General features: G+C 38.8%; 1 protein-coding gene across 2 annotated transcripts in view; it reads right to left on the reverse strand.

Moving 5' to 3' along the window:
- MAP7 (microtubule associated protein 7) overlaps positions 1–16,600 on the reverse strand; it is a 219,560-nt gene that overhangs the window by 50,725 nt on the left and 152,235 nt on the right. The window lies entirely within an intron of this gene.

Below are 16,600 nucleotides of genomic sequence, written 5' to 3' on the forward strand. Positions count from 1 at the left end.
CTTTACTATTTCTCTTTTTCTATCTATGTATCTATCTATCTATTTTAGAGCCAGGGTCCCACTTTGTCACCTAGGCTAGAGTGCAGTGGTGTCATCACAGCTCACTGCAACCTCAAACTCCTGAGCTCAAGCAATCTTCCTGCCTCAGCCTCCTAACAGATACTACAGGTGCATGCTACCACATTCAGCAATTTTTTTTTTTTCTTTTTTGTAGAGCTGGGGTCTCACTACATTGACCAGGCTGGTCTCGAACTCCTGGCTTCAAGAGATGCCTCTGTCTCCTCCTGAGTGCTGGGATTACAGGCCTGAGCCACAACACCTGGCCTAGCATTTCTTATGTTCCGATTTCTCTGTAGCAAAGGTAATTTTTTTGTTTGTGTGTTTTTGTTTTTTTGAGACAGAGTCTTGCTCTGTTTCCCAGGCTGGAGTGCAGTGGCACGATCTCGGCTCACTGCAACCTTTGCCTCCCATGTTCAAGTGATTCTCCTGCCTCAGCCTCCTGAGTGGCTGGGACTACAGGTGCGTGCCACCACACCCAGCTAATTTTTGGTATTTTTAATAGAGATGGGGTTTCACCGTGTTAGCCAGGATGGTCTCAATCTCCTGACCTTGTGATCCGCCCACCTCGGCCTCCCAAAGTGCTGGAATTACAGGGCGTGAGCCACTGTTCCCATGCAGAAAGGAAATTTTTTTTAAAGAAAACCTTTCCACCTGCGGGTGACTGATTTTTATTGAGCCTCTTTTTAAAGCTTTTTAGTAGCTGTATGGTATTTCATTGTCTATGCACACTATTTTTTATAACCAGTTACCTATTGATAGGTTTAATTTTATTTTTTACGCTTTTTATTGATGTAGAATAACTGTACTATTTACAGGGTACATATGATATTTTGATACACGCATACAGTATGCAGTAATCAAATCAGGGTATCTAGGATACCCATCACCTCAGACATTTATTACTTCTTTATGTTGGGAACATTTCAAATCTTCTCTTATACATATGTCATATATATAATAAATTATTGTTAACAGTCATCCTATTGTGCTATTGAATACTAGAATTTATTCCTTTGATCTAGCTGTATTTTGTACCCATTAATGAACCTCTCTTTAACCCCTCACCCTTCTGTTCCCAGACCCTGCCAAGCACCACTTGACTCACTATCTTCATGAGATCACCTTTCTTTAGTTCCCACATATGAGTGGGAACATGCAATATCTGTCTTTCTGTGCCTGTCTTACTTCTAACACAGTGACCTGCAGTTTTATCCATGTTGTTGTAGATGACAGTGTTTCATTCTTTTTTATGGTTGAATAATATTCCATTGTGTGTGTGTGTGTGTGTGTGTGTGTGTGTGTGTGTGTATCACATTTTCTTTATCCATTCATCCACTGATGGACACTTAGGTTACTTCTATATCTCAGCTATGGTAAATAGTCTGTCAGATATTCTGATTTCCTTTCTTTAGGTTATATACCCAGTAGTGGGATTGCTGGGTCATACTGTAGTTCTATCTTTAATTTTCTGAGCAACTTCCATACTGTCTTCCATAGCAGCTACCCTAATTTACATTCCTACAGCAGTGTACTGGTGTTCCCCTTTTTCTGCATCTTCATCAGTATCTGTTGTTTTTTGTCTTTTTGATAATAGCCATTCTAACTGGGGTGCTATGTCTCATTGTGATTTTGATTTGCATTTCCCTGATAATTAGTAATGTTGATCATTTTTGCAGATGACTGTTGGTTACTTCTATGTCTTCTTTTGAGAAATGCTATTCAGATCATTTACCCATTTTTAATTTGGATTTCTTTCTTTCTTTTTTTGTTACTGAGTTCCTTACATATATTCTGGTTGTTAATGCTTTATCGAATAGTTTGCATATATTTTCTCCCACTCTATACACTGTCTCTTCTGTGTTTCCTTTGCTGTGCAGAAGGTTTTTGGCTTCATGTAATCCTATTTGTCTACTTTTGTTTTTGAGGTCTTACCCCAAAACTCTTTGTTCAAACCAATGTCCTGAAGCATTTCCCCAATGCTTTCTTCTAGTAGTTTCATAGTTTCAGGTTGCATTGTAGTCTTTAATCCATTTTGAGTTGATTTTTGTATATGGTGAGAGAGGGGGTCTAGTATCATTTTTCTGCATCCGGATTATCCAGTTTTCCCAGCAACATTTATTGAAGAGACTATCCTTTCCCCACTGAATGTTCTTGGTACCTCTGTTGAAAATCAGTTGGCTGTAAAGACATGCATTTATTTCCGAGTTCTCTATTCTGTTCCATTGGTCTGTGTGTCTGGTTTTATGGCAGTACCATGCTGTTTTGGTTACTACAGTTGTGTAATCAAAGCTTAATATCTTGAAGTCGGGTCGTATGATGCCTCCAGCTTTGTTCTTTTTGCTCAGGATTGCTTTGACTATTTGGGGTCTTCTGTGGTTCCATATAAAGATTTTTTTTTTTTCCTGTTTTTGTGAAGAATGTCACTGGTATTTTGGTAGGAATTGCATTGAATCTGTAGATCATTTTGAGTATGGTCATTTTCACAATATTAATTGTTCCAATTCATGAACATGAGATGTCTTCCACTTTTTTGTGATCTTTTCAATTTTTTTCACCAGCGTTTTCAGTTTTCCTTGTAGCAAACTTTTACCTCCTTGGTTACATTTATTCCTAAGTATTTTATTTTATTTTTGTACCTATTGTAAATGGGACTGCTTTCTTGATTTCTTTTTCTACTGGTTTGTCACTGGGTTATAGAAACACTACTGATTTTTTATGTTAATTTTGTACCTTGCAATTTTACTGATTTAATTTATCCATACTTAGAGATTTTTGGTGAAGCTTTTAGGGGTTTTTATGTATAGGACCATGTTGTCTGCAAACAGGGACAATTTTACTTCCTCCTTTCCAATTTGGATGGTCTTTATTTCTTTCTCTTGTCTAATTGCTTTGGCTAGAATCTTTTTGTGTGTGCTTTCCATGGTGCCTTTCAGAACTTGAACATATCCAAGGGTCTTAATAATTATTTTATAATTCATTGGGAACTACTTCCTGATTCATTCACTCGTAACTGTTTGGGTCTTTGGTAAACTGCTTAACCTCCCTATTCCTCAGTTTTGCCAGGTGAAGATGTGGGTAAAAAGAGGATCTTTCTCATAAATTCACTATAAGGATTAACAAAATAATTACACTTAATATGGTTAGAATACTTTCCTGCATGTAATAAACATTCAGTAAATATTAGCTATTATTGTTGTTTTTGTCATCATCATCATTGTAATTTCAGTTTAGAAAATTAAAGGTAGTTCTTAAGGTTGTGCTATAAATCACAACAGGGCTATACATTATTGCAACAACAATTAGTTTTACCCCAAATAATCTTTTAAAGGAAGAATATTTCTTTGTCTATCCAACTTTTATTGAATTCCAGTACTATTTTCTACTAGGAAGTGCAGATCCTAATGCAGTGCTTTCTTTAAACAGTCACACAGCAAACAGGCAAATTAAACAACACTTGCCTATTGCAGAGCATACTGGTGAGCACAGGGTTATTGCTAAATATAGGTCATGTAACATTTTAAATGGAAGGATAACAAAGTATTTCAATATTTTAATAAGAATAAAAAGTTAATTTATTCTAAGAGATTTAATACTTTAATACCTGGCCCTTCCACAAAAAGTTCTCTTTTTAAAGGCAAAAAAACAAAGTTTAAAAAATAAGCTAGAAGGTGTAAAATCAAGTCTATTGGGGTTAAGACTTTTAGAATGGGTTAAAATATTCCCTATGGATAATGTTGAGGTTATGTATTTTCTCATCAAGAAATGATAATTTTGAATACATGAGAACATCCTCAGCAACTGCTATTGACTGAATTGTTCCCCCACCACCTCCCCCAGCAAGTTCCTATGCTGAAGCCCTAACCCCCAAGGTGAATGCATTTGAAAACAGGACCTTTAGGAGGTAATCAGGGTTAAGCAAGGTCATAAAGATGGCACCCTAACCTAACAGATTCAGAGGAAATACCATGTGAGGATAAAGTGGTCCACTGTAAGCCAGGAAGAGAGCCCTCACCAGAAGCTCAACTTGATCTTGGAGTGCCCAGCCTCCAGAGCTGTGAGAAAATGAATTTCTGTTGTTTAAGCTACCCAGTCTATGGTATTTTGTTGTGGCATCCCTAGTAGATGAATACAACTCATTCAGTATTAAAATCATTAACAATCACTTAATTTCATAAAGAGGCAGCTCTGTAAAAGAACAGTATGTCCAAAAACTGAACTGTGATTACTATTAACCTTTACTCTTCTGAAGTCACAATTTATCCCTGGCCTATGGGATCACATTATAAAATGAAATGAAAACCCACTGTAGCCCCTGAGATACGGGACACTAATGAGTCAGTCTCATCCCTAAGCTGCTGACACCAAGATATTTTAATGACACTGTAACAATATATCAGTACCATACAAAGGAGAAATCAATCTAGAGTCCATGTAGACTAGACTCCATGTAGAAATACATAGTGATTCTGTATGAAAAGGAATTAAAAATGAAAAACAGGTAGTGTGGTGGATAGAGGACAGTTTCTGGCTTCATAGGAGCTTGGGCCCACCCCAGTCTTGCCACTTACAAGCTATGTGCCACTGAACAAATAATGACTTCGGTGGCCTTGTTCCCTCAAGTTACTATGGCACCAACTTCCTGACAGGGCTGTTTTGTGGCTCAGAGTAACATATAAAGCACTTAGCATAGTGCCATGTACATCGCAGGGATTCAATAAATGCAGATAATGATAGCCTTTATGATAATCGATAATTCCTGTCCTACTGCCACATAGTGATATGGTTTGGCTCTGTGTTCCCACCCAAATCTCATCTTGAATTGTACTCCCATAATTCCCATGTGTTGTGGGAGGGACCCCGTGGGACATAATTTGAATTGTGGGAGTAGTTTCCCCCATATTGTTTTCGTGGTAGTGAATAAGTCTCACGAAATCTGAAGGTTTTATCAAGAGTTTCCACTTTTGCATCTTCCTCATTTTCTCTTGCTGCCACCATGTAAGAAGTGCCTTTCAACTCCTGCCATGATTCTGAGGCCTCCCCAGTCATGTGGAACTTTAAGTCCAATTAAACTTCTTTTTCTTCCCAGGATCAGGTATGTCTTTACCAGCAGTGGGAAAACGGACTAATACATAGTGCATGCAACTAACAGGAAGAAACTCAGGTAGAACTGAACTCAGTGCACTCATGAGTTGTGCGTAACACTCCACATGCCCCTGTCATCACATTCAACAATCTAGAGTCCAGCCTGGTCCCTCTGAAGAGGCTTACTTCTGTATCAGGGGAGCACCTATTTCACTGCTGTATGAGAGAAAAGAAAAGGTGACATTCAGAGACTACAGCAATATTATCACTTAACCTCTGAAACATACAGACCTGCTCTCAGTTTCATACTAAGATATAGAAGGATTATGGGTCATACTGGCTACCAAAATAGCCAGTAATATAATGAAGAGTCAGAAAATGAAAAGTGATGAGAACATCTGAGTTTGGGTCTTGAGTTTGCTACTAATTCTGTGTGATCTTGGGAAAATTAGCCAAATTCTCCTACTTCTACATTAGAAAGAGTATACAAAATGATCTCTAAGATCTCTTCCAATTAATTCCCATGACTTGATATTTTTGTTTTTACCTTTGAGGACATGTGTGGGCTTACAATTAGATTCCTTTTCTTTTTCTTTTTTTGTGAGACAAGGTCTTGCTCTGTAACTCAGGCTAAAGTACAATGGTATAGTAATGGCTCACTGCAGCCTTGACCTCCCAGTCTCAAGTGATCATGCAGCCTCAGCTCCTGAGTAGCTGGGGCTACAGGCACGCGCTACCATGCCTGGCTCGTTTTCTTTTATTCCTTGTAGAGACAGAGTCTTGCTGTGTTGTCCAGGCTGGTCTCAAACTCCTGGGCTCAAGCGATCCTCCTGCCTTAGCCTCCCAAAGTGCTGGGATTATAGGCATGAGCCACTGTGCCTGGTCCAATTTCGTTTTGTTTTGATTTTGAGTGTTAAAATTTTAACCTTTATGCTTTATCTCAATAACTGTTGTGATTATTTATATTCAAATAAAAGTCATTTTCATATTATATGCTGACTGAATATATGTGCTGAATAATAATTCTTTTTAAAAAGGAATCTAATGGCTTAACCTATGCTCATCAATTTTAGAAGGAAGTTGTAAAATAAAAAAACAACATCTAAAGATGGAAAAGTAAAAACATTTTATAGGTCTTAGAGCATTTTTGCAGGAAATACTAATTAGTTTTATTTAATAGTCAAGAAACAGGAATGAAAATGTAATCATTAATAGAACGGAAAAGTTTACCACACCTTTCAAATTGTTAACGATAATCATGGAACGAACGGTACTTCCATCAAACCAACCCCTACCTCTATACCACCAGCCCTGCCCCTCCTATAAAAGGTTTTTCTTTCTTTTTTTTTTTTTTTTTTTTTGAGACAGAGTCTCACTCTGTCACCCAGGCTGGAGTGCAGTGGCTCGATCTCAACTCACTGCAAGCTCCGCCTCCCGGGTTCACGCCATTCTCCTGCCTCAGCCTCCCGAGTAGCTGGGACCACAGGCACCTGCCACCATGCCCGGCTAATTTTTTGTACTTTTAGTAGAGACAGGGTCTGACCATGTTAGCCAGGACGGTCTCGATCTCCTGACCTTGTGATCCGCCTGCCTCGGCCTCCCAAAGTGCTGGGATTACAGGCGTGAGCCACCACGCCCGGCCAAAAGGTTTTTCTTTTTTAAAAAAAAAGGGGGAAAAAGACCGGGTGTGGTGGTTCACGCCTGTAATTCCAGCACTTTGAGAGGCCGAGGTGGGTGGATCATGAGGTCAGGAGATCAAAACCATCCTGGCTAACACGGTAAAACCCCATCTCTACTAAAAAGACATAAAATTAGCCGGGCATGGTGGCGGGCGCCTGTAGTCCCAACTACTAGGGAGGCTGAGGCAGGAGAATTGCTTGAACCTGGGAGGTGGAGGCTGCAGTGAGCCAAGATCGTGCTACTGCACTCCAGCCTGGGCAGCCTAGACAACAGAGCGAGACTGTCTCAAAAAAAAAAAAAAAAAAAAAAAAAAAAAAGTGGGGAAACAAAGTTTTAAAAAAAAAAGCTAGATGGACTAAAATCAAGCCTATTAAGACTTTCAGAATGTGTTAAAAACAAACACACCCAGCTATGTTGTTTAAAAGAAACAAAACTAAAATAAAATGTCAAATAACACTCAAAAATAATGATCAAATGGCTATCCAGCAAATCAAAACACAAATGGGAACTGTGGGAATATTACTTCCAGAAAAAATAGAATTGAAGATCAAATGAGGAAAAAGACCCAAAGAAGTGAAACGATGCTTCCAAGATCATCACATGGTCTAAAAGAAACAGCTGGGATTTTCATTCAGCTCTGATTCTAAAACTTGTACTCAGTTACTCTACAATATTGCTTCTATATTCACTTCTGCATGCTGCAAATTTCCACCTGAATTTCTCGGTCAGATACATCATATAATCTTATTTACTATCTGCACATTCTTCCCTGCTCCAAACTGGAACTTGCTCTGTCTTCTGTATTCTGACAGCAGATTCCTGAGACCAAATGGTCTACAAAGTTAGTCACTTCAAGTCTTCCACAATGTCTCCCTCATGGATGGTGCACCCTAACTCAACACATCCATATAATTGGCCCCATCAATTGTTACATCAGAATGATCTCTCAGGTTGGTACGGTAGCTCACACCTGTAATCCTAGTACTTTGGGAGGCCAAGGTGGGAGGGCTGCCTGAGCTCAGGAGTTTGAGACTAGCATGAACATAGCAAGACCCTCATCGCCACAAAAAAGAAAAAAAATTATCTGGACTTGTTGGCACATGCCTGTAGTCCCAGGTACATGTACATGGGAGGTTGAGGCAGAAGGGTCCCTTCAGCCCAAGAGTTTGAGGCTGCAGTGAGCTATGATTGCACCACTGCACTCCATCCTGGATGACAGAATGAAACCCTGTCTCTAACGTTAAAAAAACAGAAAAACATAGAATGATCGCTTGAATCTGTTGTAGCCTCTCCAATCTTTTTACTACTGCTTTAAACTCTCATTCCTTTCTCACTTCTTCTCATTTTTAGTCTTCAACCACTTCAAATCCATTAGTCTCACAGATACCTTCCTCAAGAAACAGACCTGAAGTCATCGTCGTGCTTGAAAAGGTGTTAGTTCTCCTACTGTTCCCTGTGCAACCCCTTGGATTGACCATAGGATCATGCACCTTCACACATACCTCCTTCCACCCGGCAAACTTGTGTCTTTCAAGTCCTAGCTCAGAAGCTCCTTCCTCTGAGGAGCCTTTCCTGATGACCACAGCACAGAAGCCCCAGCTGCTAGCTGGATTCAGACTCCCTCATAGCACTTACACTCCAGATGGTAGCTACTCTGCTTTTATGCGTTCGTGAATTCTTCCCTATACCCACAATGTCTAGTGTAGCAGATGGTTAAAATACGCTTGAATAAATGAACTAAAGAGTTAAAGGACAGAGTGATCTCCAAACACAGTGATTCACACTGAGCTTTGGTGATAACTCAAAGCCTTCTCAACTTGTCATTAAAAGCATTCAGTGGAGAGCTGCCTGATAAGAAGTGTGACCTTGGAGGATCCCCACAACACCGTGCTCCTGCATGGAGGGTCCTTCCCGTTCTGCCCTGTCGCTGCACACAGTGGTGGGCTAATGGGATTGAGGTGCTAGAATAGTAGTCACACAGGTGGAGAGTAAGAGCTTTTCTTATATGTAGGCTGAACGACTTTTTTTTTTTTTTTATTTTATTTTATTTTATTTTATTTTTTTTATTATACTTTAAGTTCTAGGGTACATGTGCATAACGTGCAGGTTACATATGTATACATGTGCCATGTTGGTGTGCTGCACCCATCAACTCGTCAGCACCCATCAATTCATCATTTATATCAGGTATAACTCCCCAATGCAATCCCTCCCCCCTCCCCCCTCCCCATGATAGGCCCCAGTGTGTGATGTTCCCCTTCCCGAGTCCAAGCGACTTTTGAGGTAAGAAAGGACTTACTATCTCAGGGTTAGACTTAAAGGAATGTTAGCCTTCACTAAAATAATGGAGTTTTGCTAAATAGGGCAATGGTTGTCCTTGGAATCTTTCTGTTACTGTCTTAACCCTAAGTACCTTCACTTCTCAAAGAATGTTGCCATTCTTTTCACCTGGGGCTGTCCTACTTAGCCTCACCCTAATGGACGTGGAGGCACAGATGTACCCCACCTCTCTCGGCTACGCCTTAGGCTTCTCTAATTCCAGGAATCTAAGTCAGTATTTGTGGAATCATATGACCTGCCATCCTCATCTTTATCACCATCATCATCATGGTGAGATGTCGTCAGCTCTTGCCTCATGCTGACGCAAGTGATTTATAGGCATTGTCTTTGCAGCCACTCTGTGAGGCCGACACTGCTATTCAACTTATTTTATTATGAGAAGTCTGAGATACAGAGGAGCAAAGTAACCTGCCCGATGTCTCATAACAAATAAGTGATGGACTTGGCATTCAAACTCTGGGTTGTCTGACTCCAGAAGAAAACAATGAGCCATTATGCTAAAAGGCATGAATTGGAACACTTTCCAAAGACCACAGCTCCTTCTCTATACTAAAGAAAGAGCTGGGCATCCAAATGTGAAGGTCCTGATCTTCCAATGCCACTCTTAGCCTCTACTGTCATCTGTTTACAAGACCCCTTACCTTTCAGGTTTTAAGATCTTTTTATCTTCACTCTTAAAGGCAAAGTAATTTGAGGAGAAAAAAATAATGGCTGTTTTGTCATAATGACTCATTTTATGTTCAGGCTTCAGTTTCTGCTTACCTAATCCATGCAGCAACCAGCATTTATTCTTTCCAGTCCTGAGCCTGACTCATGATATAGCTGCTCTGGTATGTGCTAACATTCATATTCCTCTCACTAAGATGCATTTAGGTCCCTCAGCTGGTAATAACCTGCCTGACAGCCTCACGAGCTTTTGTACACTACATTCACTAAGTGACAATTTTAGGCGATGCAGATGCTGAGACTGGTGACAGATATGCCGAAGTTTATCCATTAGATATTTGGACTAGAAAGATTACTTCCCTAAAGCCTCCTCTGACCCCTTTTTTTCCTGGACAGTCTCTAAAGAGGAAAGTCTCTTGTTAAAACCAAAAACCATCTGAATCAAGTAATGTGAAGAATGAAATCAGGGGGAGTTTCACTCCCAACTCTAACCAGGGGTACAGCATTATTATTTACTAATTATTACTAACTTGCTATGAGCATTTTTGGGATGAACATTCTAAACCAGATTGAATTAACCATTTATCTCTTGACCACACTCTTATTAGTACTGCTGTCACTCACTGAGTTGACAACACACTGAGATGAGAGAAGGAAAAAAAGAAGCACAGCAAGAAAGCTATGATTGGGAGGCAAAAGAAGCCTGATGAAATTACCTAGCAAAAAAAAAAAAAAGCCCCTCACACATAATTTAACCAAAGTTTGTTCAAAGGTTAAAATTCTTTTTATATTGTCTTATTCTTTCTAAAATATTGCATTATGATATATCTTAGCTTTCAACTTAGCTACAAAACCCAATATGAATGAAATTGTAGATTTGTAAGCTGACATTTTTCTTCAAGAGCTATGTCAGTCCATCATACATTCTCTGTCATGATTTTATAGAATCTCCGAAAGTACCAATTAGGAATTTGACTCTATTCATCTAAAAATTTTGGTTTCAGAAAAAGACTAAATAATTACATGTTTACTGAGTGCCTAACATGTTCCAAGACACTTAAACAAAACTTAAACACAATCAATACTCCAAACTTACTTGTTATTATCTTGAAAAAGGGAAGCTCTGTGTCTCCCCAAGCATAGAGTACTGTTTGTCTGCTACACAGTTCTTAAATATTCTCTTGAACTTTCTTGTCGACATATTATAGAACTATTAGTTTTATAATATATGAAGATGAAAATTTAAGGCAAATCCTAATAGATTATCCTCAGATAATAGGATAGATCCATAGGAAAATTTAAGGACTATGTTAATAGATTATCTCTGTATTTTTGTTCACCTGAGAAAATGATTACTAATAAGAATTTAATACCTGTTTGAACTATCATAAGGGCAGGTATTACATGACAATTTAGTAACATTTTAACTAATTTGCAATACCTCCTGCATTAATCTCCACTTAACATTAAACAAACAGTTGTTGCACATTGACTATGTGCCAAGCTGTTCTAGATACTAAGCTACAGAAATGAAAAAAAAAAAGACACAAATCTTTTCCCTTCCAGAGCTTATGTTCCAGGGGTGCTGACAGATAATCAACAAAAAAGTAAAATATCCACATGCTTAGATGTTGACAGAACTAGGGAGAAAAATAAAGAAGGTTTGGTTGGAGGGAGCTGAAAATTTGAGTAAGATGGTAGGAGAAGACCTTGCTGACAAGGTGGCATTTAATGAAATCTGTAGGAGGAGAGGGGATGAACTATGTGGATTTCTCAGGAAAAACACTCCAGGTGGAGTGCATTTGGCTGTTATGTTTAAGAAACAGCAAGAAGCCAGCATGGCTGGAGGAGAGAGGGCAAAGGAGAGGACGTTAGCAGGTAGCAGGGCTGAGCCATGGTGAGGGTTCTGACTTCTACTATACGTGAGATGGAAAGACTTGGAAGGTCTGGAGCAGAGTCAGGCCTGGCAGGCCATATTGCAACTGGGTCACTCTGGCTGCTATGTTAACAGACTCTGTGGGAGGAGGAGGAAATGAGGACACCGGTTGGGAGCCTATTGCAGAATCCACGTGAAAGATCTAGCTGTCTTGGGCCAAGGTGGCAGCAGTGGTGGTTGTGAGAAGTAGTTATGTTCTGCGTATGTTCTGAGGGTACAGCAAAGAGTATTTGCTGACGGATTGGTTATGGGATGTGTGGGAAATTTCAGCTAAGATGCTAGGTAATCTTGTTTGATTTTCTATTATCTTACTCCCCACTTGGAATATAAATTCCAGGAGGTTAGAAAATTTATTCTTTTCACTTCAATACTCCAGAATCCCCAGCTCAATACTATCTACGCATTAAATATGACTGAATTAACACATAAAATCACACAAAGGGAGGGGGATTACTTTTATTTTAAGCTCTCTGAATAAAAAATTTATATTGTTGCATAAATTCTATATACTCTGGTTCTAATAATGGTTTCTGAAGAGAAATCGGTAACCAGGATCGATTCTAAAGACAGAATTACTCTTAATGGACTCAAATGATAGTAACTGATCAATGCCATAAAGTTTTCTCAAAGCAGATCTCAGAATCTGCTCTAACACTTACATTTTAACCTCTGTCGAATGCGAGTCAACATAGCACCTATGCATCTTATGAATACCTCTATAAGAAAGGAGAATAACTCTTTCTCCATGACAACTGGATACCTGTCCAACTCCTGAAACTTCTGAAAACTCCATCACCCATAAATAAAGCACAAGGATCTCTCTCTACTTAACAGCATCACCACTAGTGGAGGAATTTTAACATGGACTGTGGTGATCCTGTACATACTAAAATCATGCTTAAAAAGCTAATAGGGGCTGGGTGTGGTGGCTCACGTCTGTAATCCGAGGACTTCGGGAGGTCAAGGCGGGCAAATCCCTTGAGGCCAGGAAAATTAGACCAGCCTGACCAATGTGGCAAAATCCCATCTCTACTAAAAATACAAAAATTAGCTGGGCGTGGTAGCACATGACTATAATCCCAGCTACTTGGGAGGCTGAGGCATGAGAACTGCTTGAACCTGGAAGGTAGAAGTTGCAGTGAGCCGAGATCACGCCACTGCACTCCTGGCTAGGTGACAGAGCAAGACTGTATCAAAAAGCAAACAAAACAACAACAACAACAAAAAAGGGTAATAGGGCAGAAAAACCAAAGGGTCCTATTAACTATTCCATTTTTCTGAGATCCTCTCCATTACTTCCTTTGGCTAACTCATCACAATGTATTCTAAAAATACAGTAAGTGACATTCTATTAAATAACTTACATTGCCAATTATGGCAGACTCACACAATAAAAAGCACAACTACTGTGCTAATTTGTTACTAAAAGGGATTATACATAGTGGAGTGGTTAGAACACTGCCTGGCCGATAGTTAGTGCTCAATAAATACTGTTTATCATTATTGCTATTATTTCACTGAAGATTATAGAGTAAGGAAAATCGGCAAATATTTATTATGTGCTTGTTTTACACTTAGCACTGTGCCATGTATTGGGACACAAAGAATTAGAGACCACAGTCATATTCTTTGGAAGCTTAAAATACATACAACCAGACATAGAAAATCTAAATAGATAAAAATTCAGTAGTATATAAAACAGCAGTAGAATGTGAACTAAAATGTGATAGTTATACAAGATATAGTATATAGTGAAAGGATGATACATTTCCAAAAGGAGATTTCCTAGGAAGCCCTTAAAAGAGAAGGACTGGCACTAATTGTGACACAGTGCTAGGAGTATAAAGAACAACAGGGCAGTAAATGTATTAGCCTGAACTAGGATAATGGCAGAGACAGCTGATATAATGGCATAGACTCTTGTCTGAAATAAGAGTCTGCTAGATTTCTGACTAGATGGATTCAGGGTTAGAGTATGTCAACTTCTACCTACCTACTAGGCTAGTTGATAGTAGATAGTTGAAGCTCCAGTTAGAGAACTAGGCTGAGCCCAGACTGACCACTGGGTAGCTACAAGTGGCCCAATATGCCAGGATGGAGACTAGTCAGTGGACAGTATTGGGCCAGCCAAGGAAGAGAGAATGTTTTATTCTGCAAAAGATCTAATAGCTAAGCTGCTAGTCAGAAAGAACCTAGGGTCTCTAGCAGAAGCATCAAAAATGACTGAAATAAATAATGTCTTGGGGCCAAAAAAAAAAAAAAATTGGTGCAATTAATTGGGACACAGAAATTACCAGGATGAGTCAGTTTTGGAATGAAAGAAAATGAACAATTTAGTTGTATAGAAGTAGAGTTTCGAGAAACAGGCAGGCATCTACTGCCTTACGAGTAGCTGGACATGTGGAATCCATATTTAAAGAGGAGAGTGAACCTGTGAGAACAAATGAGATTCACCACCCCAACCTTGGAAAACACAAAATTAAAGCTTAGACGAGAGATAGTGAAAAAGATGCAGAAGTCAAGAGACAGAATTTGAGGGGATAGAATCAGATAGAATAGGGTGGTTAGAGACTTTTCCACGAAGAAAAATAAAGCTTTCAGAGTAAAAGTGCTCAACGAAACTGACAGAATAATCTCATACATGAAGAATTATGCCTGATTTTGTGAAAAATTGAAGGATAATGCGGAAAGAGCAGGCCACATGACATAATCCTACTATAAAAGCATCAAAGCATGACTCAGAGATTTAACCCATGGAAAATTATTAATAGGTCCTTTCTTGTTTGCAAAATAGTACAAACATGCCATACCACCAATAACAAAATAATCAGACCTTTATTCTCCCTCTCTCAAAACAATCTCCAATGATTTCAATGTTAATTTCAACCTACATCCAACAGTAAAGAACCAATCTCACTGGCTATTCATTTTAAACTTTGCTTTGCCAGCATTTGTGGAATGGTGTCCAATTTTTTTTAAATTGAAAACTTAAAAGTTTGAAAGTCAGTAAGAGTTGACATTACCAACTGTTTTTTTTTTTTTTAAATTAAGCACAGTTCAAAGATTTCCTTAATATTAAGTGGCAGCTTTTAAACTTTTTTTCTTTAAAAAAAAATTTCCACTGCTGCTGTCATAGCTTCTGTTAAAACACAGTTTACAGATAGTTGATCAGGTGTGCCCGTTGATATTTTTTTGGTACTGAAGTTTTTTTTTTTTTTTTTACAGTATTAAAACTTTTTTAATTTGAATAAGTGGGGAGAAGAGAAATATATTTCAGCACTTAGATATATAAATTATTTCCAAAACAGTTTAATACTCAACTAGTCGGTTCTATCAAAATCAGTTTTCCCTGAAGCAAGCACTGTTCCCAGCTACAAGCGATCCTCATTTCGCGTGGTACTGTGGGACCATAAAACGGCCCTGAAATCTTAATAATCAATGGGGAAAATAACGATTGTTTCATGACCTTTAAGATTCTGCTAAAATATTAAACATTCTTAAGATCAGTTATAAATGTAGGAAAAAAATGCAAAAATGTTTAAAAATATTTAGTACACTGTAATTTAAAACATTAGAAATAGAACTAAAGTGTTTTATTTCATTGTAAAAACGAAGTAGTTTGAATAGGGCTTGCCTTTTTTTCGGGCCAGTAACTTATGGTACCGAGTAAGCATCTTTTATGTTCATGGCAAACTCATACTTCTTTTAAGTTTGGGTCAGCTTCCACCCTTTTATTGCTTGTGCTTTCAATGTTGTGAAATATTTCCATATTCACATTAAATATCCTTTAATGTAAAGTTTTTTTTTTTTTAAACCATCACTTCCTCTGGGACATATTTGTCTTTATTGCAATCACTTTTCTTATTTGTGTTGATAAGTTTGCCTTCATTAAGCTCCTATGAATGCACAGCAGCAAGAACAATATTCCCATGGTCAGTGGCTTCTTCTACAAATTCATTTATGTTTGGTTAAAATTTCACTTCCAGGCCGGGCGCGGTGGCTCAAGCCTGTAATCCCAGCACTTTGGGAGGCCGAGACGGGCGGATCACGAGGTCAGGAGATAGAGACCATTCCTGGCTAACACGGTGAAACCCCGTCTCTACTAAAAAAATACAAAAAATTAGCCGGGCGAGATGGCGGGCGCCTGTAGTCCCAGCTACTCGGGAGGCTGAGGCAAGAGAATGGCGTCAACCTGGGAGGCGGAGCTTGCAGTGAGCTGAGATCCGGCCACTGCACTCCAGCCTGGGCGACAGAGCGAGACTCTGTCTCAAAAAAAAAAAAAAAAAAAAAAAATTTCACTTCCAGTGTTATCATTTTTCATTGCTTTGCTGCACTTTCATCTTTGTTGGCCAGTTCTTTTGAGTGTTCACTTCTATAAAATGTCAAGTGGATGACAAAGAGACAGCATAACTACGTGCTCTGCTGTAAGTGAACTGAATAACAGATACACAGGGACAAACCACTGCAAGAATCTGAAAGCAGTCAACATGACTAGTCATTAATCATGAAGTATATCTGTTATTTACATAGCGGTCTGTAGACTGAAGAACTAGCAGAGAAGTTTGTACTTCATGTAATTACTCAGAGTTATACTGTGCTAACTAAAATTTTAACCTAGATTTTAACAACAGTTTCCTTACCAGTTTCCTTTCCTTCCTGGTAAGGAAACTGGTGTTTAAACTAAATCTAGGTCACTGAAATTTGTGCCCATGGGAAACATGCAAATAGAGGACTGCCTACACCCTACTTGTTTATATTGATCCAGACAGGCTTAATAGGCTGAAAAATAGCCTTTCTGAATTTATATCAAATAGTGAATCTTAAAGCAGCCAAGAT

The sequence above is a fragment of the Piliocolobus tephrosceles genome, chromosome 5, assembly GCF_002776525.5.
Source record: "Piliocolobus tephrosceles isolate RC106 chromosome 5, ASM277652v3, whole genome shotgun sequence".
Taxonomy (NCBI): Eukaryota; Metazoa; Chordata; class Mammalia; order Primates; family Cercopithecidae; genus Piliocolobus; species Piliocolobus tephrosceles.